The sequence below is a fragment of the Zalophus californianus genome, chromosome 7, assembly GCF_009762305.2.
Source record: "Zalophus californianus isolate mZalCal1 chromosome 7, mZalCal1.pri.v2, whole genome shotgun sequence".
In the NCBI taxonomy this organism is placed as follows: domain Eukaryota; kingdom Metazoa; phylum Chordata; class Mammalia; order Carnivora; family Otariidae; genus Zalophus; species Zalophus californianus.
The window spans coordinates 36,768,583-36,792,140 of record NC_045601.1 but is presented as its reverse complement, the minus strand read 5'-3'; the positions used below and the strand labels follow the sequence as shown (position 1 = coordinate 36,792,140).

The 23,558-nt window shown below is 38.2% G+C and overlaps 1 protein-coding gene across 4 annotated transcripts in view; it reads left to right on the top strand.

Annotated features, from left to right (window-relative positions):
• RSPO3 (R-spondin 3) overlaps nt 1–23,558 on the top strand; it is a 90,896-nt gene that overhangs the window by 1,733 nt on the left and 65,605 nt on the right. The window lies entirely within an intron of this gene.

The following is a 23,558-nucleotide window of genomic DNA, read 5'->3' as shown; positions in this document are numbered from 1 at the left end:
TCAGACCGCCGCCGCCGGGGAGCCAGTGACGCTTGGCGGCGACGGGTCCCGCGCGCGGACCCCCTCTCGGAGCGCCGGCCAGCGAAGGCCCTCGGGGCGGGCGCGGGTGCAGCTGCGGGGACACAGCCCAGGCTTGTGTGAGGTGGAGATCTAGTGATCGCTTCTCTGACGCTGTTTGTCTCTGCCCTGTCCCTGGACGTGAGGGTCCCCTGAAAGCTCCCTTTGTGCCACTAGCCTCGGGCAGACAAGGTCTGATTCACCTGAAAATTGCCTTTAAAAATCGTAGCTGGGCCCAAGCGCCAGGGGCTCCGGCTAGGTCTCACCACCTCTGGGACCGCGTAGCAAGGGGCAGGAGGGCCCAAGCTAAACATGTCAGGGCACCCGATTTACTCTTCTTGGCCTCTGCACGGTTTGTGTTCTTCGTAACTCCTCCATCCACCCTTTCACTCAAGCCGCGCGGCCGCCTCACGGAAGGAGCGGCCTGGGGCTTGAGCCTTGCCCTTGCGCCCTGGTGGTCCCTGTCTCCTCGCCTTGCCGGTCCGCCGACACTTCATCTCAGGTGGGTGGGGCGACGGATGCCGGGGCCAAGGGCAGTCTCTTGCTTTACATTGCTCTGACCCACTACTTCCCTCACCCCACCGAGGACCCCAGGGCCTGAAGCTACACAAGTGCTGGGGCGGGACAGGGTCCTGAGCATCGGTGTAGAGGTGCCTCCGATTGCAGTTTGGGGGCCCCTGTTTTTGAAGGAAGACACGGGAAAGAAACCTGGCCATCTACTGGTTCCCACCTCCCCCAGCTGACCGCCGAGAACAACCGTGCAGGAAGCTGCCCGGTGATGCTGCCCCAAGGCTGCGGGGACCAACGGGTGGCGCACCTCTAGGTTCATACTCCGGAGAAATCGCAGGCAAAAGGCGAACTGCTTTTCGACCGGCCTTAATCGTCTCAAGGCCAAGTCGGAGGCGCCCTCTGGTTGTGCAGCGGGGGGTGAGAGAGGGAGTGGGTGGCATTGGGTTAAAATTCCAATTATTCTGTGAGAGTGGGGCTGGGAGAGAGCTTCCGTAGCAAGGGATGCTCCTTGCTGCTTCGCCCTTGAGTCGGCCTTTGCGGCTGGGTTTGCTGGTACACTCCTGGGAGAGGGGCGACCCCTTGCGTCCTCCGAGGAGACAGACCCAGGCTCTTGGCAGGTGCAGTATGGCCTTTGGAGAATGGGGGAGGAGTGGAGGGTAAGGAGAGATCTTTATGAAATGTCTAGAAACTCAAGGCCAAATTGCATGTGCACATGCTTTTTTTTTTTTTTGGAAATTTCTGAAAGAAACGTATAAGAACTTTTTCCTCCAATGAGGTCTAGGAAAAAAATTAATGAAAGGTAAGGTATTTTAGAAAAAAGCCGTCTTTACTTTTTCCTAAAAGAGACAACTAATGTGAAAATTTAAGAGTATCCCTTTTGGCCTGTAGTTAAATAGCTTCACTTTTCTAAGCTTTTAAAATACAAGAGGTAGAAAATTAAGGTGTAAGAACTTTTTTCAAAGTTTTTTTAAGTGGTCTCTTGAATGTTTTAGTAGAAAAGTTTCTTGCCAAAAGAAAAAAAAAAGACATTTGCTTGTAGTGTTCAATATTGTCAAGTCTAAGGAATCATGGCTAATCCTCAGGTGTAGCAGATAAAGCCACAGTAGTATTGTCCCGTTCTCCTGAAACAACTGCTATACCAATTGTCCCTACGTTGTGAAAACTAGTGATCTTATAAAAGAAAGAGCATTTTAAACATAAATTTTGTACCTTAAAAAATACCAGTGGAGTTATGGGTGAGTAAATACACAATAACTTTTTTACCTATTTGGGTTCATATACAACTCCTAGAGATTACTAAGCTGAATTTATTTAAGATAAAAATGAAATGCAGCCCTTATTCAAAATTCCCTAACCAGCAGTGTTTTCAGAGGCAAGGTTTGGACTTTAAGTACATTGTTGAATCAAGAACCCCAAATCCAGTTTTTAACTCATTTCCAGCTCAGTCTTTGCAACTAGTACAGTCAGGTTCTGAATTCCGGGTTATCTGCTAATAAAAGTAAAGATCATATTTGCCATAATGATAATAAACACAATACCTTACTATTGCACTGCATTTCCCTTGAATTATACACTCAGACTCCTAAATAGTAACTTGAGGTGCAGGTATTAATATTCCCATTTTACAGAGAAAGAATTTCAATAACAGAAGCTAAGTAACTTATACAAAGCTATACAGCTGGTAGGTAGAGCTTGTATCCTGCTATTTACACTACCTGCTGATCCAGGTCACAGAGAAGATGTCAGGTATGTTAAAGTAATAAGTCTGTTGGTCTCCAGACCATCATTTATCCACTTTGTTTGGAAAATAAGCTGTTCTGGTTGACTGGAAATTTTTGAACTGATATTTATATTATTATACATTAGTAGCCAATGTCAAAGAATTAAATATCTGGTAATAACAGTAATAATGAATAGCAATAGTGAAGCTTGCTAAATATAGTAACATTATATGATTATTCAGAAGACATTGTAGGATCATATTATTCCAGGAGATTATTGTTAGAAACATCAGATGTCTTTGTAGTATCCTTTTTATTTGATGCCATCTATTAATTGGGTTTTAATTGTCTAGATTCTAGATACACGCAAGTTTTGAAAAACCATTGTGTGTATACTAATGACAAAGCTCCCGTTGCACAATCTGTGAAACTTTTAAAAAATCATTCATAAATATGTCTGAAATAAAGGATTAAGAATACAAGGAAAATAATTTTAATGGTAATAAAATAAAACCATCTTATCGGAATATACTGGTCATTGCTCACGACACTGTTTCAGATATTGAGCCATTATTTGAGATTCTGATATACTCTTGGTAATTACACTGCCAATTCTGGTAAATAACAAGTTAACCATAAGATAGAAAAATTTTTCATTCTACTGTGCATTTTGTAATATTAATTCTGAGTGGAAGTATGGTTTGGAGATTGGCTACAATGCATTTTCTTACCTGTCTACTTTAGTTACCAGTCTACTTTGTTTTTGAAAGAAACATTGTTTAGGGGTGTCTGGGTGGCTCATTTGTTAAGCGTCTGCCTTCAGCTCAGGTTATGATCCCAGAGTCCTGGGATCGAGTCCCACATCAGGCTCTCTGCTCAGCGGAGAGCTTGCTTCGCCCTCTCCCACTCCCCCTGCTTGTGTTCCCTCTCTCGCTGTGTCTCTCTCTGTCAAATAAATAAAATCTTTTTAAAAAAAAAGAAACATTTAATAAATAGGAGACATGAGTAAAATTTGCTAACGAAAGCATATTCTGCAACATATCATGTGATATCTGTATGAATTAAAGTCACAAATTTAAACTCTTAGGCAGTAATGTCAGTATCTAAATACAAGCAAAAGATTTATTTTTGCAAATTCTAATATATTCACTAGTACACTATCAGAGTTATTTCTTAAAATATGCTTTTGTTATACTATTTTAATTCTTTGTTTATTACTTAAATAGAAGATTTTACTTAGAACATTAAGGATGATAATTTTTAAATATTGTCTTTTTAATCCCAAATTATTCCATCTAAAGTAATTGAGAATATAAGAATGAGTGTAAAATTGATTTATTGTTCCTCTAAACATGAAAAATGAACAGTATTTCAACTTATAAGTAGATAAATTTTGCTAAATCATTTCTCTGTTAAATATTTACCCAGAATTTAATATTCTACAAATTAGGTCCTCAGAAAGCAATGAATAGAAATTACAACATGTAGTTACATTTGATTTTCAAGTTATTATGGGGAAACCATACATACCACAATACTACAAAACAAATTTATTAGTCATCTGATCATTTTAAAATATTTAAATCTGGACAGAGATCCCCAGATTACTATTAAATATCTAAAAATATTTTCTAATTGCATGGTTAATCTTTTTTTAATGCAGTTATTCTTTTAAATTCTATGTAATTTTGGTCGTATATCATGTGGAATTATCAGAACGCTAAGCAGAGTTAAGACCAAATTGTCCCTCTGCAATTATAAGAATGAAGTATCAAAAAATAAGACTATTCTGCATATAGTGATTTCTTAAATCATCTTTCCCCGCTTTATCTAAATGTTTCATTTTGGATGTTGTCCTAACCTTTCTTCCTACTTCCCTGCTATCCACTCATCCCACCCCTCAAAAAATCCTTTTCCAAGTAGTGAATTCTTGAAATACCATCGGAGTGGGTATTATATTTCATGAAATGTAAGAATCAACTTTGGTTACCATTAGGAAAACATCATTCAGTTCTGAGAGCATGGTAAGGATCATGCAAGACAGTGTGTTGAAATTACGTGTTTTAGTTGGTTAGAACTATTTCTTCTCTGAACAGCACATGGTACACTGGCATGCTTTTGAGAATGATCATTTGAGAAGTGTTGCATCATAAATTATATAGATTTTTTTACCTTGCTTTTGATTTTGAGGAAAAATGTGGGTTACTTTCTTAATTGTGAATATTTTCTTCAGGTTTAAAATGATTGGATTATCTTAAATTTACCATCTGTTGGACAATCTAGTAAGTTTGAAATACTTTGCAGTTATACCTTAACAAAATTCATGAAGCGTAAAATATACATCTGTAAAAATTTACTGACCATTTTTTTTTCTATTTAATCCTGCCCATCAGATCTTTCCATTCAGGAATATTACTAGCATTCTGCTTAAAGTACTTATCCAGCAACACTGAAAAGAATGGAATGTTCCATTCCCAAGGATTGTGGGGGTGCTGAGAATGCTTACTGTTTAAATGCCATTGAGTGCTATGAAATCCCATTTTCTGCTCCAAAGAGTTTTCAACAACATGAAACTTTTAAGCAAAATACCTACATTTTTTCACATTTGAAAATTTTGAATATTTTCAAAAATTCATTTTAAAAAATATGATTACAGGTGCCTCTTATCTGATAAGAGCATTTCTTCCTTATTTGTAATTTTGGCAAGAGACCTAGTTACCATCTGCAGTCACTAAAATTCTTCTGGAAGTTTTATAGAGAAAACTCAGTGGTACTAAAGAATATGATTACCCAATTAAATATATATTTAATAGCTTTTAACTGTCATTATGTCTTATGCAAGAATCTAATCCAGTCTTCAAAATACTACCTTATTTTAGGGTTCCATCTGACCTTTAAGCATTTGACGAGTAGCAGGCATCATAAGTTCATGGCAGAGACTGAGACCTAAGATTCCATTAAGGGAGAATCCCCAGTGTCTGTTGGGAAAAAGTAGACTGAGAAGTAGAAGACCTGGGTTCCAGATCCAGCACGACTACTAATATTTGAATAATCCAGGCAAGTCCCTTTACCACACTAGGCTGCAATTCCTTATCTGTGAAATAAGGTAGTTGGTCAAAAATTTATGTCTAAGAGATTCCTGTAGTCTCTTCAACTTATCTTTTGGTCTGAAAACGTAAGTCCTGGCTATGACTTAAATAGTCATAGCTAAACAGTTCTTCTAAACTTAGTTGTCTTTTTCTACCAAGTTTAATGGATGAAGGTTGAGAATGCAAACAAATATAAATATTCATTTATTATAAGGAAATGCATATAAAGATTAATTAATAAGCACCTTATCAAAGTAAAGATGGAATTAGTTATGATATTTGTCATTCTTCACAATATATCTAGTGCCCAAAAACCATAGCCATAGCATCAATCGGCATACTCAGTCTTCAGCAGGTCCATTTTGTTCTTGGGCTTGGAGTCGCAAGGAGCTGGTTTGGAATCCAGCTAGAGAGATGCTGCAGAACCACTCCCCACCCCTGCCCCCCACAACCCATGGCAGGCTGTCAGAAGTGGCCTGTGCTAGTATGGAAGCGGCAATTGTGATGGCCCAGGTTTAAGATAATAAGGCCCTGTGTTATGATAGTAGTGACTGATTGAGCAAGGGTGTGTATAGAGCAGATAATTTATATGGATCAAATGTATGGGTCTTGGCAACTAACTGGATATGAAGGGAAAAGAGATGGAGAGACATATTTGGCACCAGACTTTGTAGTGTAAGGACTCAGATCTAGGTGAACAGAAAAGTAATGGAGATAAACAAAAAGATGGGAAAGTAAGAGAAGCAGACTTGGTAGGAAACTTATTTTTCTTTTGGGCTGTGTTTACGTTGAGGGCCAGTAGAGCATCTATTAACTCAGGATCAAAGTCTCAGAGTATCAGGGCTGAAGATAAGTATTTTGGAGTCCTATAAAGGGAATAGTTGAATGCATGAGATAAAATCTAGCGGTGCCATATTTATTGTTATTAAAAGTGTTCGCATAGCTGACATTGAGACTCTTACTGGTAGTATAAAATGAGATTAATAACATTAAGGTATTTTGTCTATATATATCATTCTCAACTGAAGCCCCTCATTTTTATAGTACTCTTTATATTATATAAGAGAATGGTCACTGAGCTTCAATTTTAAGGTGCCAAATCATGCAACTAAGGATCATACTTAGAAATCCCCTCACCTGTGGAACTATATTACTTTGACACAGATCATAGGAAACTTGAAAAACTTTATGATAATGAAAGATACATTCCCTCTTTTTTTAAATCATTCCATTTGGATCTAGCATCTACTCATAACAGTGACGTTCTCCTTTCAAGCCGATTTCTCTACAAAGTGTGCTCTCTTACAAAAAGAGGTTCTGAGGATGGAATGGAACTTGAAGGAATCCAGTCCATCTGTACAGTGGGTGAATTACCTCTGCAACATCCCCACTAAGTAATTATCCAGTCCTAGTAACAGCTAGGCCCTACACCCTCTTTCTCCTCCAATTCAATAATGCCCTTCCGCATCAGAAGCAGGTAATATTTTCTAGTGTGTTTATTCTCCTCGTTATCTTATGAGCACTTGACATGGGCATGGGATTAGATTCAGTTACCTTAAAACATCTTTCTAGAATGAATACACAATAATGCAATGCACTATATTCACTCCCAAAAACTGTCCTCAGAAAACTAGCTGGTAAGCATATTTATAATTATACCCCAATACAAAGCACATTCCCGAGAGTAAGTGGTAAAGCAGCCCCCATTTTATAACCACATAATACAAACCACCACCACACAATATAAAATAACAGAATTTGTGAGATGCTTATTTTAGAATACTGTTTTTTTAACATATGCTTGATAAGTTGGTAAAAAGAAGAGAAGCTAGTTTCTCATTGTTATGTTCTTTTCTTATACAAAGGGACCTCACAGGTATGAACACGGTAATCTTGACAAAGGCTGTCATATAAGGAATGGCAGTATCAGTCACATTTTACTGATAAGAAAGAGATAAAAATGTTATGCCAAAATGTGTCTAAGTGCCTCTGAGCAAACTATAGTTTCATAGTTCTGAGGGCCACTGTTATATTCATATATATGTTATTTTACTACACATTTATATTTACTTGTTAAAGTAAGTGCCGAGATACTGATTATTATTTAAATAATTGCCATGCTTTAATCACCTGTGAGTGCTAGATCCTGTATTTGATGTTTTTATGCAAATGTTATCTCATCTAGTCCTCACAGTTACCATGTAAGGAAGGTGCCAATAGCCCCATGTTAGTCACCTGAGATCACTCAACAAAGATGTGGTGGGACCTGGGATTTCAGTCCAGGTTTGGCTCCAAAGCCAGTGTCCTTCCCTGATTTCTTCACATCTCCTCAACTACTGGGATTAGTACATGGGGCAGTCATAGGTGCATTTTCTCAAATCCCACCTCACCCTTTCTTTCCCTTACTCTCTCTTTGCTCATTCTTTCTTCCTCATCATTTAACAAACCACAAGTGTTTCCCAAACATTTACTATAGAGGTTGCTTCTGGTATTCTCGTACTTTCTCCCACTTTTTCTTTTTTTCTACCCCTTTGCTCTCTTTCCTTAAACTTACCCTATTGATGGTTTTTAAACGTAAGAAGTTGCTGATTTTTTTCCTTAGGAGCAATAGAATAGCACATTTTATATGAAATACTCCAAGATTATTCTTCTCATCTACCCTGCGCATATCCAAGAGAAGATTAACTTAGGCATGAGGATGTGGCAAAGTCTATAATTTTGCAGTTAAATATCAAAATCCTTCTGTGTAATTTACAACCACAATAGATATTTCACTGGCTAGTTTTTGTTTTCCAGAAAAGTTATCTTTATGGTGCTTCATAAAATCTGCTATTTATATTACTTTTACCATGAGTATTAACAGTAACCTTCATTCTAAATTCTTTCTTTATGGGCCTGGGTACAGTGATTTTCAACCCTGAATTCAAATTAGAATCACCTGGGGATCTTTAAAAAAAAAAGCTAGACTCCACCCTTCATCAAATGAAACAATCTCTGGATGAGGCCTGGACAACTATATTTTCAAAGGTAGTCCTGATGATTTTGCACCCAAGAGTGAGAACTACTATTAGACCCTTAATTCAAGAATAACTATTACAGCTGAGCAACTGTTAAAAACAATGCCAGTTTCATGGGGGTTAGACAGACAAAATGGACTTGTGTGAGGTGTGATAAGAGATGAGATATACGTCATCTGAGCAGATAGTAGTTCAAAATATAAAGTAGTCCGATAGCCTCATATTGTTTATCAATAGAGTATTGTTAAACTTGTGGCACTGACTAGTGCAGACAAGATTATCTGATAGAGAATTGTCTCAGCCAAAGAGTCTAAGAAAAGAGAGCAAAGTGCACACAGTAAGACATGATACTGAGTTTAACAGACACTGACTTCATAGGACAAGAACATTGCAGCTGGGTGAGGTACAGAGTGAGTGTGCTTGCTGCTGAGCCCTTCCGTGGTTGAGTGAGGCAGTAAATGGATAGAAGATGGGGTATCAGCCATACCAAAATTTTTTCAAAGCTACTTAATGATAAACAACTGTTTTCATGTCTTAGTAGATAATTGGTAATGTGCCCTGGAGTACTCTTTGTTTTTAGAAAACTCGTAATGGTTAGAAAACTGCCTAACAAGAAATAAACATTCTTTTCTTTTATAGTTTCTACAATTCCTGACTAACTTCAGATTGACTACTGTTCATCAGTAAAACTACTATAAATAACATAGTTTTAACTCCATCTTAATGGGTTAAGTTTTGTGGTAGCTTGTTTATTCATGAACTTACTGCTTTTACTTCTCTCCTAATGTGCTCTTCTTTGAGTGGTTGTCTTCATTACATCTCATTTATTATTCTTTTCTAGTCCATGAAGGATTTCCAAACCTTGTCATAAACCAGGGAAATCTCCATGTAAAAGTGAAGTGGAAGTCTGGGCTTCCTGTCAGACTTAATTCTGCTTGTTAAGGGGGCTCCTTGGGAGAATTTGGGTTCTAGTGAGTCACTAGGCCAAATCCCAATAACCACAATTGCCAAAAGTAATTAGACTGAGGAAAGCCAGGCTCCTTGGGAGGAAGGTCATCACAGCACGCTTGAGCCATTGCTCCGTGGTCAGACCTAGTTATTGTCCCTAAGGATTGGGAGCAATCATGAGTTATGGAGAGCAGGAAATCCACTAGAAAACAATGCTTTTCCACCAATTTTTTTTCTTCAATAGATTATTCACCCTAAGCAGGCAAGAGATAGAAATATGCCACTGGTATACATGTACAGGTCACGTCCCCATCATCTTATAAACCACTTTGTCTGCCTGCAGGGGTGCAAATGCACACATACAGAACTCCTGCTGTCTCCACTTGCAAGTTCTTCTCCTCCCTTCCTTAGTAGATAAAAAGAACCTAAGGAGTTTAGTCTAAGGCTTTGTAAAAGAGGTGTCTGATTAGGATGGGAAGGGAAGAGATCCTTGTAAACATCCTAATTTTTTAGATATAATATTACTGAAGTAACATTTGGAAATAAGAAAATTGTAGTACATTTCCAGGACAGGGGTTCTAAAACCTCCAGAGCTAGAAAAGGGCCAAGAGCTCACTTATGATTTCTTGTGCTAAAAAGAATACCATTTAGAAATGTGATGCTCTAAGGAGCTAAGGAGAAGTTATCAATAAGTGGCACTCTAATTTTAAACTTTCAACATGTTAGAAATTAGAAGATTGTTAAACCTTTTTATAGGAAAATATTCACAGAGCACAAATATATCTGTGCTTAATAACCTACGTGAAAGTCTGCCTTTGAAACTATTGGCATTGCCTCAACCATCCAGAAAAGATACACTGTCTACTTCACGTGAGGATGCCACTGTTCACTGCCCTTAAGTGTGGTAAATTTCACATTCCTTTATAATTCAGAATAATTTCAGTATGTTTCAATATTCCTATGCCTGGATCACTAGCTCTTTTTGTTTAAACATGTGGATGGGTGATACTGTTTCTTTTAAATCCACAAAGAGGCGGGCAGTCGGATTCTTTTTCTGACCAGCCTTCTCTGGCAATTGGCAATCTCCAGGTAAGATTTGGCAAATGACCTCTTGCACTGTGCACACTGAAGAATTACAGTGACTTACAGTCAATATGATATTACCAATTTAGTGGCACTATATATTTGATTTTCTTCGGTCTTGAATTTGACCATGAGACAATCTAAGAATAGAAGAATTTAATTTTTGAAAACTAAGCAGCAAGACTGTAACCTCTAGGGGTGCCTGGGTGGCTCAGTCAGTTAAGCGTCTTCCTTCTGCTCAGGTCATGATCCCAGGTTCCTGGGATCAAGCCCCACTTTGCATTGGGCTCACTGCTCGGCAGGGAGCCTGCTTCTCCCCCTGCCCTTCCCCTCCCTGCTCATGCTCATTCTCTTTCTCTCTCTCTCTCAAATAAATAAATAAAATCTTTAAAAGAAAAAAGACTGTAACCTGTATTTACTTGTGTCACTACTTTTTGATGGCATGTCGTTTCTGCCATGAAATACAAAAGTTATAGACAAATGCTGCTTGGCCACAAACTATATGAGCACATATTGAGCTGCTGAAGATGTTTCTTACAGAATTCAGTCTTGCTTTTCCAATTGATAACCAACTTGTTGATCTAAGTCCAAAAGGACCTTCATTACTGTTTGGTAACAAGAGAAAAAGCCCACAGGTAGCATCCTCAGCCCCTCTGCCCTCCATTCACTTGGCCACCTCATGCCATCCTCAAGGTAACTCTTAAGGTAACTCTTAGCCCCTTCCACAAAGAAAGGGCAATCTCTCTTTCCTATAGCACATTTCCGAGACATCCACCCAGCTTTCCAATTCTGTCCAGAGCTTGATGTAGATCCAAGCTGTAAACAAAAATCAGGGGATTCCCTTGGAAGCCAGTTATCCTTGCAGGATCATGTTGATGCATAATTGCGCTTTCAAGGACCCAGCCCTGATTCATGTGTGTTTTCAGACTTGTGAGCATTATGTGTCCATACCTCAAAGTTTAATTTCTAATAGAGGAAAGGAGAGTTCCAGAAAAAGGAGCTCCCAGACATTTCAGGCTACCACTGCCATTTTCAGCACCCATGTGGACATCTCACTGACATTTCAGAAATTCATTAAAAACCACCTCTGAACTTAATATATTGCCCATACTATAAATGGAGAGCTTATAATCCCAGAAAGCTTTTTATAATAGCTTTTAACCAAACCACTTAATTAACAGGCTGAGGGGCAAAAGTGCTACTGTTCTTCAGGTAAGAACACATTTCAGATGGAACTTGCCAAGATTTTCCAGTGCAGGATATTTTCTCTACCCTTCCTAGCCCCAAAGCACTTCCTCAAATACTCTCCAAATTCCAAACCCATACTAAGATGAGTTGAACAGTCTTAATTTTGGAATCTTCCAAAGAAAAAATAAACACACAGACAGCTGAGTTAATTTATAAAACTGCTGCATTTATCTTGGCAGATTTCAGTTCTCTCCTGTCTAAGTTTTGCATGCTAACTCTCACTCAGCAATTCATGGAAGCAACAAGTCATTTCTATATATTAAGCACCTTGGGAGCCATTGAACAGAGTAAGTTTGGTGTTTCTTCACACCTCTTGTACAAGTTTCTTTTCTCATACACAATTTATTTACTGGGTCTCTGAAACTTAAATAATCCCTTTAAACCTGAAGCAAATGGAGGGTCATTTTTACAAGAGCAGTAAATGAAAGTGGCTGCTGAGATACTTAACTTGAATTGGTCTACACACTGAAGTACCTTTTTGTTAATACAAACCCTTCATATTCTAGCAAGCGGCTCCCTGAAATTCTAGGACTGCTTAAAATTATAGGACCAGGGACCAAGAATCTCCCCTCCCCCATGCCAGTTCCCTGCTCTTGGGAGTATGCCAGCAATTTTGCAGGATTCATTCTGACAACTGTTCTGGTGTAAATATTTAGAGAAATCCTTTCCATTAGAGATTAAACAAAGTATAAGTAACTGTTCCTAAATGATAGATCTTATTAATGTTTGCAACAGCAGGCCTTATGCTATCTGATGCACAGATTCCAATACACTGGAAAAGACTAAGGGTAAAAGAATCAAGACAGAATTACATGTAACTGTACCTAATGTGAAGTGCAAAATATTATTTTAAATGATTGCTATGGGGACATGGCTTAATTTGCACAGAATGTAGGAGAAATGAGTTCATTTAAATTGAAAATAATAAAAATTTGCTACTGGTGTTCTAATGGTTTAAAAAAGATGGAGTGGCAGTGGTTACAGATCTCTTTATCAATATGTTCAAAAGCAGTTCCTACCTATTTCTCCATGTTCCCTCCAAAATAAAGTAATATATCTGAGATCCTATCTTATACAAGCTCTGGTTTCTATATTATTGTTTAAAGACTATTAAAAGGGATAATGGCTGGGCTCTCGTGCTTATATCAAATATCACTTGTTAAAATAGGGTGGTACCCTAGCCTCAAGGGGCCAAAGCTCCCCCATGTTCCACTTCTGCTCCTTCCTGTTTGCAAGGAATTTTCAGGTATTTATATGTACTAGGGGATAACACAGCTAAGTAATTTAAAGCATCAGAGTCTTCACTGACTGAATTTAAAATTAATTATACAGTATTAATGATTACTATGATACTTGACTAGAAAAGGTGCATATCCTTTGACTAATCATTGTTTCTCCCTGCCTTTGATAATTTAGGGCCTACACTAAAATCTAAAAAGCCTTGAATTTTAATTCACTTCCTTTATTGGTGTCACTATCTCAGATTTCTCATTAGAATAGGCAGTTTGCTTTCTTTATAGGAGTAGGATTTTTTTTCCCATAGGATTTTTTTCCCCTGTAGAAAAGCACTCTAGAAAAAAAGATGCTATGTAAATAATGTTATTAAAATATCTACAATGGGATTTTACTTTTCCTAGTTTTGCTTCAAATGTGTAATTACAATCATTCACTGCTGAGTCCTCACTTGAATCCCACTTGAATCCCAAATTTATCCACAATTTAGCAAAGAAAATAATAAAAAGAAATTTAAGGTAGAAGAAATGGAAACTTCATAAACTTAGTTGCAGAAGAATAACATCTTTCTATTTGCCTTTTTTGGATCCAGATCTTCTGGAGTTTGGACTATAGTTCAAGAAATCCCATGTTAGGGGGCAGATGGATTGATTTCTAATAACCTTCTGCTGTATAATTTAGATAAACCATTTCTTTAGTCTGTGATTCCATTGTACCCACTATAAAATGGGACTCATAATCTTTTACTTATCTGAAAGCAAGAGACTGATCTCAGAGTACCCCTAACAGGAAAATCAAAAAGTTCTTTCTTTTCCTTCTTGTAGCATGCTGTACCCTTAGATAGTTGTCAGTCACAACTTCAAGAATGTGGAGTTAGGTCTTCAATTCAAAAGCATGGGTTTCTCTTTATACTTTCATGGAGTTTTTTAGACCATATTTTTTTAAAATTTTTTATTGTTATGTTAATCACCATACATTACATCATTAGTTTTTGATGTAGTGTTCCATGATTCATTGTTTGTGCATAACACCCAGTGCTCCACACAGAATGTGCCCTCTTTAATACCCATCGCCAGGCTGACCCATCCCCCCACCCCTCTCCCCTCTAGGACGCTCAGTTTGTTTTTCAGAGTCCATCGTCTCTCATGGTTCGTCTCCCCCTCCGACTTACTCCCCTTCATTCTTCCCCTCCTGCTATCTTCTTCTTCTTTTTTTTTCTTTTTTTTAAGATTTTATTTATTTATTTCAGAGAGAGAGAGAATGAGAGATAGAAAGCACGAGAGGGAAGAGGGTCAGAGGGAGAAGCAGACTCCCTGCTGAGCAGGAAGCCCGATGTGGGACTCCATCCCGGGACTCCAGGATCATGACCTGAGCCAAAGGCAGTCGCTTAACCAACTGAGCCACCCAGGCACCCTTCTTTTTTTTTTCTTAACATATATTGCATTATTTGTTTCAGAAGTACAGATCTGTGATTCAACAGTCTTGCCTAATTCACAGCACTCACCATAGCACATACCCTCCCCAATGTCTATCACCCAGCCACCCCATCCCTCCCACCCCCCACCACTCCAGCAACCCTCAGTTTGTTTCCTGAGATTAAGAATTCCTCATATCAGTGAGATCATATGATACATTAGACCATATTATTTTTTAAAGCTAACAAGTAAAAAATTCTTTTGGGAGAAAAATAGGAAAAATTGAAATTAAACTTAGTCCTAATTAAAGCAGTATCAATTCATTCAGCAGCGATTTATTGAACATTTAGTTTGTGCTAAGATTACAAAAGTGAGCAAAGCACACATTAAACCTGCTTTTGTGGCATGTCACAGTGGTTAAAGAAAGAACAGCTGAGCCTAGAATTAAATATTATTCGGCTGAAGATAAATCAGAGCTGTTAGGTACTTTTTCTAAGCTGTATAACATTAATTTTTAAGGCTTGTTTAAACAGAATTTGAAATTAATGAGATGGTTTACAAATGAGCCAATGCACACCCAGATTTTTCTCTAGAAAACAAGGATACCAGACAGCATGTGAGGATGAGGCAGGAAGGTGGAAGGAAGATCAACAGAAAACACTGGAATTTATTGGGCCTCCCAGTATTATCTTGTCTGAAAATTTATGACCAATGAATAAGAGTCATCATTTAGCATGACGTCTGTGACAATCATAGGAAGTATGCTATGCGTACTATAAACGTAGGTGGCATTGTTAGGTAAAGCTTGTAATGGAATGACATAGATTGGCTGAGCAATTTCCCTTTTCGGCACATTGACTAATTTCTATAGTTGAACTTTCATGCTAGTTCACTAACTGGAATTACTTTTACCAAACAAATATTAAAATATTGTGTGTTTAAAAATAGTACATTTTTGTCCATCTCACGGAGACATTTTTCAAACCGTTTATGGTAACCCCTTGACCACTACATGGAACATACCATCCTGTCTACTTAAAGCACCACTTTGACAAACACATATCAACATGTTATTTGGATTTCTTATGTAAGTCTGTTGATGACGTTTCTTAACATCAATTGATAGCTTTAAAGATGTCAGTTGCCAGAATTCAGAGCCTTAAAAATAGCATGATCCAATTCTTTTCTGTATGTTATTACTAACTTGTGAAAGCTTTTGAGTAAAGAAAGGTAAATATCAGGTGCTCTTATATGTATTCTCTCTTGTAAACCTCACAACAACTCACAATATATTTTAACTGTTTTATAAATGAAGAAACATGCTCAAAACCATTAAGCAACTGACCAAAGTGACAGCCAGGAATGGTAGATGTAAGAGTACACCCAGATCTTCTGACTTCTTCTGACTTAAAGCACAGCTTTCTCATTACACTCCACTTTTCATCAAGAAGACAATGCCGGAGGAAGTTTAAATGAGGGGCAGTTCTCTCTACAGCTGAGATGGTACTATGAATGGCTTCTTAGACAAGAAATGAGGTTGAGAGAGAGTAGACTGAGCTAACTGACCTAAGTCGTTACTCGGGAAGAGCAGTGAGAAGACTTTAAGCTGTTTTTAAAGTAGGGGCCTGATAAAATCTTAACTATTGTTCCTAAAAGATTACTCTATTTGCTAAATGGTAGCACTAGTCAGGGTGGGAAAGGGAAAGATGTGAGCTCTCTTAGCTAAGGATGTAGAATCCATAGGGAAGAGTGGTTGGAGATGAAGGTGAGCGGGGCTCCTAGAATCCTGGCTTTGGCAACTGGATTGATGCCATTTATGTCAATAGAAAATATTACAGAAAGAGCACATGTGGATTAGGTGTACAACATGTTTTAGTAGGTAGGAAAATTTTGGGGAGTAGTGTATGCAGCATAATCCCCTCAAATTACTTAAGAGGGAAAAAAGAGTCCAGGGAAGTAGGCCAGCTGACTGAAATCATTTTGTAGTGGACCCTAGAGTAGAAACAACTCCTGTGGCCATTCTGTAACACCAAAGGCCAAACAGCAGATAGGTTCAAGGGATGGCCTTCCAGAGAAGCGTTCTGTGGATCTTCTGGCAATTTGATCTTATTTGTTTAATTAATTGTCATTTCAAAGAGAATTATCTGCTCACTGGATCAACACTTATTTCACAATCTCCTTATTTCCTTATTCCAAGAGATGCAAATCTAGAAAGTTACTATAACCTGTTACCCTAGTCTAACATGACTCATGATAGGGCACAATTTTAAAACAACAAATCAATTACACATATTCTCATCAAATACACTTGTCAGTTTTCTCATCAAATGTATTCTTACTCTATTCTTGGGAATGGTTAGATTCAGATCTGGCCCTAGTTGGTAAAGGATCATTTATGCCCGCTGTTAACTATAACATATCAATATAATTTTGTGCAGCTTATGAACATTGTCTTATTTGAGTTTTTCAATACCTGTGCCCCCGAAACGGGCAGGGCAGGTTTTACCATTCTCATTTTACAGATCAAGCTTAAAGATGTTAAGTGATTTGTATAGTATCACAAAGCTAGTAAATTTGAACAGAACTCAATCTCAAATTTCTGAAAGGGGCACATTTGTTCTACTACAAGTCCCTGGCCTTTCCTGCATGACCACAATCCCCATTTATCTCCTGTGAAGTTCCTTCTATTTCTTTGGTGTTTCACAGTAAAAGCATGTAAATTAGGGGAAATCTCTATCATGGATTAGATTATTCTTACCAGCTGACAAGGTGAATTGGTGGATCATTAAGGTCCTTTGCCTTTAAATAACCGTGTGTGAGCCCTTGGGGTAGGGGGGACACACACGCTGAGGGAAAAGACTGGTAAATAAGCCATTTTAAAGACTGAACAAAAATGCTTTCAAACCTAAAAATAAAATCTTAGCCCAGAGCTCCCCTAATAGTCCTTATAAACTAAAAGAAACTAAAAAGAGAGACTTGTAGTGATATACAGTTGTTCCTCCTTATCTGCAGGGGACACATTCCAAGACCCCCCAAATGGATGCCTGAAACCGGGGATAGTACCAAACCCTATATGTACTGTTTTTTTCTACACATACATACCTATGATAAAGTTTAATTTATTAATTAGGCACAGTAAGAAGTTAACAATAATAACTAATAATAAAACAGAACAATTATAACAACATACCATCATAAAGGTAATGTGAATGTGCTCTCTCTCAAAATATCTTATTGTACTGTACTCCCCCCACCTTCTTCTTGTGATGATATGAGATGACAAATTGCCTACATGATGAGATGAAGTGAGGCAAATAACATAAACATTAGGCTACTATTGACCTTCTGACACTGTGTCAGAAGGAGGATCATCTGCTCCCAAAATATGGTTCCACAGATAACAAACTGGAAAGTAAAACTGCGGATAAGGTGGGCGGGGGGGGGGGGGGGGGGGTGGACCATAATATTCTGTTAAATGATTTAAAAAAGACCTTTCCCATTTTGCTATTTCACTGTCTATAATTAGTATTTTTGTTAAAGAGTAATGAATTAGGATTCTGAAATCTGCTCCCTCATAAAAGTTGATCAGTGCACCTTCTGGTGATACAGTGTTCAAACCAGCATGCCTGTTGGGGGTATGATGAGGCAAAATGAGCCATGATGTGTCTCTTTCTGTAACAAAAGGTTTTGGCTCTGTAGTCTCACTGTAGAGTGATTATTTATAATGGACCCCAGGAAAATGTGTTTTATCCCGTGAGGAAGGCAGAAAACCAGAGGAATAACCAGCAGGTGTCTTTGCTCCTCCTCTGGGCAGTTTTCATGACTAACTTTCCAGGTCCTGTCTCCACAGTGACTATCACCAGAACTGAACATCAGGGACTGATCTCAAACTCTGGAAAATAGAATCGGACATTGATACCATAAGAAACTAAGCTTAGCTTCAGCATTTTGGCTCTCTTTGGCTTTGGAAAGCTCTCTAAATTCATGCATGCTCAGGTGTGATGTTTGAAATGCTGGGTTAGAAGAATCCCCCCAACTTTGTTTTCTGAACTCCTATAACACATAAACGTTTCCTAAAATTCCATCACCTTTCAAAACCATAATGTTTCCTTGTTATCTTCACTGAACTCCTTAGCCTGCTATTCATGCTCCTTATGTTTGGTCTTAACTTTTGCTCCCCTTTATTTCTCTCCATAAATTTTATATTTTAGTGAAATCAAAACCCTGAAGAGTGCCACTAAGGCTAGGTGATCCTTCCTTGTGAAGGCACTAAAATTCTGTAAGTCTCAGTTGATTTTGGAGGGTTTTATTTTTTATAAGATGAAGGGATTTGTTTGTTCTTTATGATTTATTATGAACCCATCAATATGCCTGGTCCTGGGCTATCTCTTTGGGATATAAAGGGAGAATAAGACAAGTCCAAGCCCCCAGGACCTCAATGTAATCACTTTTACCTGCTTTTCTCCCTCCCTCAGTCACCTGCCCTTCTAGGTGGATATTTCTGAATCCCTATATCTCAATTAATTACATCATTTTGTTCCTTGTCTCCCCAGTTAGGAACACCCAAATCAACACTTATTATTCCTTCATTTACCCATTTATTCGTTTTTTTTCATTTACCTGTTTAAAATTGATTGTCAAGTCCTGTCAACCTTGCGCATTCTTTGGAAATAATTTTAAAATCCATGCCCTCTTTTTGCATTACTCCCATTAATGCTATTCTAATTCAGCAAACAGCAGTGCCAGGTATCAAACATAACATAACATCCTATTAACTCAACTTTTAGTTTTTCCTCCCCAGAAATTCTTCTCTTTGTCATCAGAGAATTTGGTTAAAACCAAATTAAATTATGTCACTGATTTGTCTATAAGCAGTTCCTTCAAATTATATAAAAGATTAAATTCAAACCCCCACCCAGTTTCCCCATATTTCTCAAAATCCAGCTCAGATGTCAGGATTCCCAAGTAGATGGTTCCAGATGGTTAGTTGTCTCTTTTCTGCTAAGGCCTTGTACATAATATTTACCGCACTGGCTTTACTTTGTTTATGGTCTCTCACCATACTTCAAACTCCTAGGTTTTATCCATCTTTCCATCCAAAGCACCAAGCACTGTTTAACAAATCCTCTTTTTTTTTTTTTTTTTTTAATTTTTATTGTTATGTTAATCACCATATATTACATCATTAGTTTTTGGTGCAGTGTTCCATGATTCATTGTTTGTTCATAACACCCAGTGCTCCATGCAGAACGTGCCCTCCTCAATACCCATCACCAGGCTAACCCATCCCCCTACCCCCCTCCCCTCTAGAACCCTCAGTTTCTTTTTCAGAGTCCATCATCTCTCATGGTTCGTCTCCCCCTCTGACATACTCCCCTTTTCTTCCTCTTCTGTTATCTTCTTCTTTTTCTTTTTTCTTAAAATATGTTGCGTTATTTGTTTCAGAAGTACAGATCTGTGATTCAACAGTCTTGCACAATTCACAGCGCTCACCGTGCTCTATGGTACTAGAACTTCCTGAAAGGCAGGTTTACGTTCAAAATGGGGAGATGATGGGGCACCTGGGTGGCTCAGTCATTAAACATCTGCCTTCGGCTCAGGTCATGGTCCCAGGGTCCTGGGATCAAGCCCCACATCGGGCTCCCTGCTCAGTGGGAAGCCTGCTTCTCCCACTCCTGCTCCCCCTGCTTGTGTTCCCTCTCTTGCTGTGTCTCTGTCAAATAAATAAATAAAATCTTTAAAAAAAATGGGGAGATGTTTTAAGATGTTCAATATGTAGAGATGCTATAAAATAATTATACTGGCTGCCCCCAAAACATAAGATATGTTTTACTAGACATGATTAAATGGACTGTTCTGGGAGGCTGTTTGAACCAAATCCCTCTAAACTTCCAAAGGTTTATGATTCTGTCAGCTAGAAGCTAATTAACTATGTGGACCACAGTGTTCACATCTGAAATTAAAGAGAGAAGGAAGAGCTTTAAAATCCTTTTAAATTCCACAGTTATATTCACCATTCTCCCAAATCTACTTTATGTATTCATGCATAACACTCTTGCTCCTAACACTGTCTTCCTCCCTTTTTGTCTAAGGCCTTCTTTTTCTTCAAGTCCCGTAATTGTTCCTGACTGCTCTCTGGCATCTTCACATATCTCAGCCATCCACAACTGCCCCTGCCTTGGAATTTCTGCTGTGCTAAATTTCTAGTCTATATATTTATGGGCCTTAAAATATAAAAAAGACTGTTTTACTAACTGTATAGTAGGCTTCTTGAGTCGGAGACCATGTTTTGTTTCTGAGTCCCTAGAAGAGGAAACACTGAATAAATACTTATTTGTGAAAATGGCAATGATGTGATACTAAAAGTAGTGTATCTGTATCACCTGTGTCACATTCACCTGGAATGCTTCGTAGAGATGCAACTACCTGGAACCCCTCTTCATTCCTGAATCAGAATCTTTTGGAATGAAACCTATGTATTCACATTATTCAAAAGTACTCCAGCTCAATTTTACACACTACGGTTTCAGTTTTAGAGCCTTACTGGCAAAGACTTTCAGGTTCTCTATACCATTCTGGTATCATTTCTATGACACACCTTACCTCTTTCCATCTGTTTGAGCAGGTCCTTGTCTTCAGTGGGTTGCTAGAGTCCCAGAGGACTTCCTGCACAAAATGTTGTATGAGACCACCATATCTGATACTCGCTAAATGCTGCATCTGTGGTCCTTAAAAAGTAGCCTCTTTCTATGATTTAACGTTAATGAGTCCCTGGCTTTCCAAATTTCCCCAGATCTCCTGTGTTAGAAGAAGCATCAGCATCTGCCCTCTCTACAGCCTCCTTGCTTAGAGGTTTTGAGAGTCATTATTGACTAAAGCTTCACAGCTGCCTTGAATAAGAGTGGAGATAGCACAAGGTTATAGTTAGTACTTCTTGGATAAAACGAAATGCCGTACACATACTGACTTGTTACGAGTGCCTGTAAGAGTGCTAGGTGCTTACACGTGATCTCATTTAATCCCCCCGGTATCTGTCAAGTAGATATTCCCATGTTACAGATGAGAAAGCTTAGGTTCAAAAAGGTTGAGCAGCTTGTGTCTCAATAACCAGACTGTGAACTCCTTGATACAGATGATTGGTTTTATACGTCTTTAGATGCTCACTCACAAGCGGTGCGTGAATGTTGGATAGTTTAATTATCTAAATGAGTAACTGAATAAAGAGATAAATTTTGGTTATTCAGCTAGTAAATGTCAGAACTCTGTACTAGTCCAAAGCCAGTTCACCACCCCCCAGTCCCTGTGCTCGTCTGGGAAGAGTGCAGGACCCATTTCTGAATGAGGCAGTGATGCAGTAAACCATGCACATGAAGTACAAAAATGCATCAAACTCACAAAGGTGTGTGTCAGCACCTTCTGCTCTGTCAGCAATTTTGTGACTCTAGGAGAAAAATCCACTTATTTTTTCTGCTCAGGATGTGACACATAAAGCTGGATTTATTTAATGGTATACCCACTATTTGCACATCTTCTTGTGCCTGTTAAAATACCGCAAGTCTTTCGCCTGCTGTTTGCTTATGCTAAGACTTCAGCCATCAGATATGCTACTTTAGCGTGCTATGTGGCAAGAAGATCCAAGTTTATTCATAATATAACAAAGTAGAGTTTGTTTTTAACACAAACTGAAGTTTGTTTCGTTCAAGAATGCAAACTTAGTAGTTATGGAATCACACCCATGCAGATTCATTACCATTAAACTATCACATTTTCTGTTTATGTTGCTTTCTAATTAATTCTCTCCTTAAAAAAAAAAAAAAAAGGAATGGCTCTCTCAGCCAGACCAGAGCACATAATGATTCCCACTGTTGGATGAACACTGTTGGATCTGTCTCACAAAAAATGCTGTTATTACCACCCACTAACTCATCAACCGGTCCTGGCTCTCTACGGAATCTGGGTCTCCATTACCCCTATCCACTCCCTCCTGTCCTCTATTCACCTCCACTTGGGAACATGGCCACTTGGAAAAGGGGAAGTTTTTCTTCCCTTAGCAACAGCTGTAGATGCTGACTCAGTACCTTATATTTTACACCCGTAGCAGGGTGCATTAACCTTATGATAAATTTTTGACTTGTGGTTAGGAAAAAAACACTATTTTTTTGTTGTACAAAATGCTTTCTGTTGCAGTGTCAACAGCAGAATCAACTATAGCTATCTGGTAGGTCACAGGAAAACTAATATGGTTTTCACTACTTTTGAAGAATCAACTTTGGAATTAGCCCACAAGTTATTAATTTATTTAATGGAAAAAAAGAACATAACATAGAGATTCTAAAAGGAAGATTAGAAGTGAAAACTATAATGTTGCTCTAAATTACCTTGACTTTGTCAATGTGCATCACTAATGGTAAGAATTCAGAAAAATACAGAAAAGATTATATGCAAGATTGCAAAATGTTTTATTTTTTATTCTCTTTATTTGTTCTTATGACCTCTTATGTATTTCATAATTTTCCTGTTTCTCTTTACCACCACCACTATCCCCCACACATACACTCCAGGAAAAGAGAACAAAAATGTAAAACTCTGAAGCAAACTAAAATTACTACTCGAGAAAGATAGGAGAAACAAAGGAGAAATGAAATGTTTCCAAGAGCAAAGAACATGTAGATTGATGCACAGTCTCTTCAAAGATTAGAATCTGAATATAAATCTTTGTCTTGTCGGTCTAGCTAGAACATTCTCCTCTAATATAAATATTGATAAAACATTTTTTTCAAGGAATATTGAAATATTCCTTGAAAAAATTGATATTGATAAAACAATATTTTCAAGGAATACAAGTTGCTGGTTCCATTTCATGATCTATAAAATTAACAAAAATTAAAGTGAATGATTATGTCAGGCAAAGTGTGTTCTTTCCTTTCGTTCTGCTATTCACTTAGCAATGCACTTGGTATATAATACACTTGGTATATAATCCCAGCTATTTACCTTGATCCACAAGGTTCTGTAGGATCTGGCTCTACTGTCCTTCTCTAAACTCATCTCTTAACCATTCACAGTGCTGCAGCCTCATTGGTTTCCCTTGTGCTGTTCCTTATGCCGGTTTTTTTCCCATAGCCTTAAAATCTTTGCACTTGCTGATGTTCCACCGGGAATACTCTCCCTCCCTTAGCTTTTCATAGTTGACTCCTTCTCATTCTCCAGGTCTCAGCTAAAGGGTGACATTCTAAA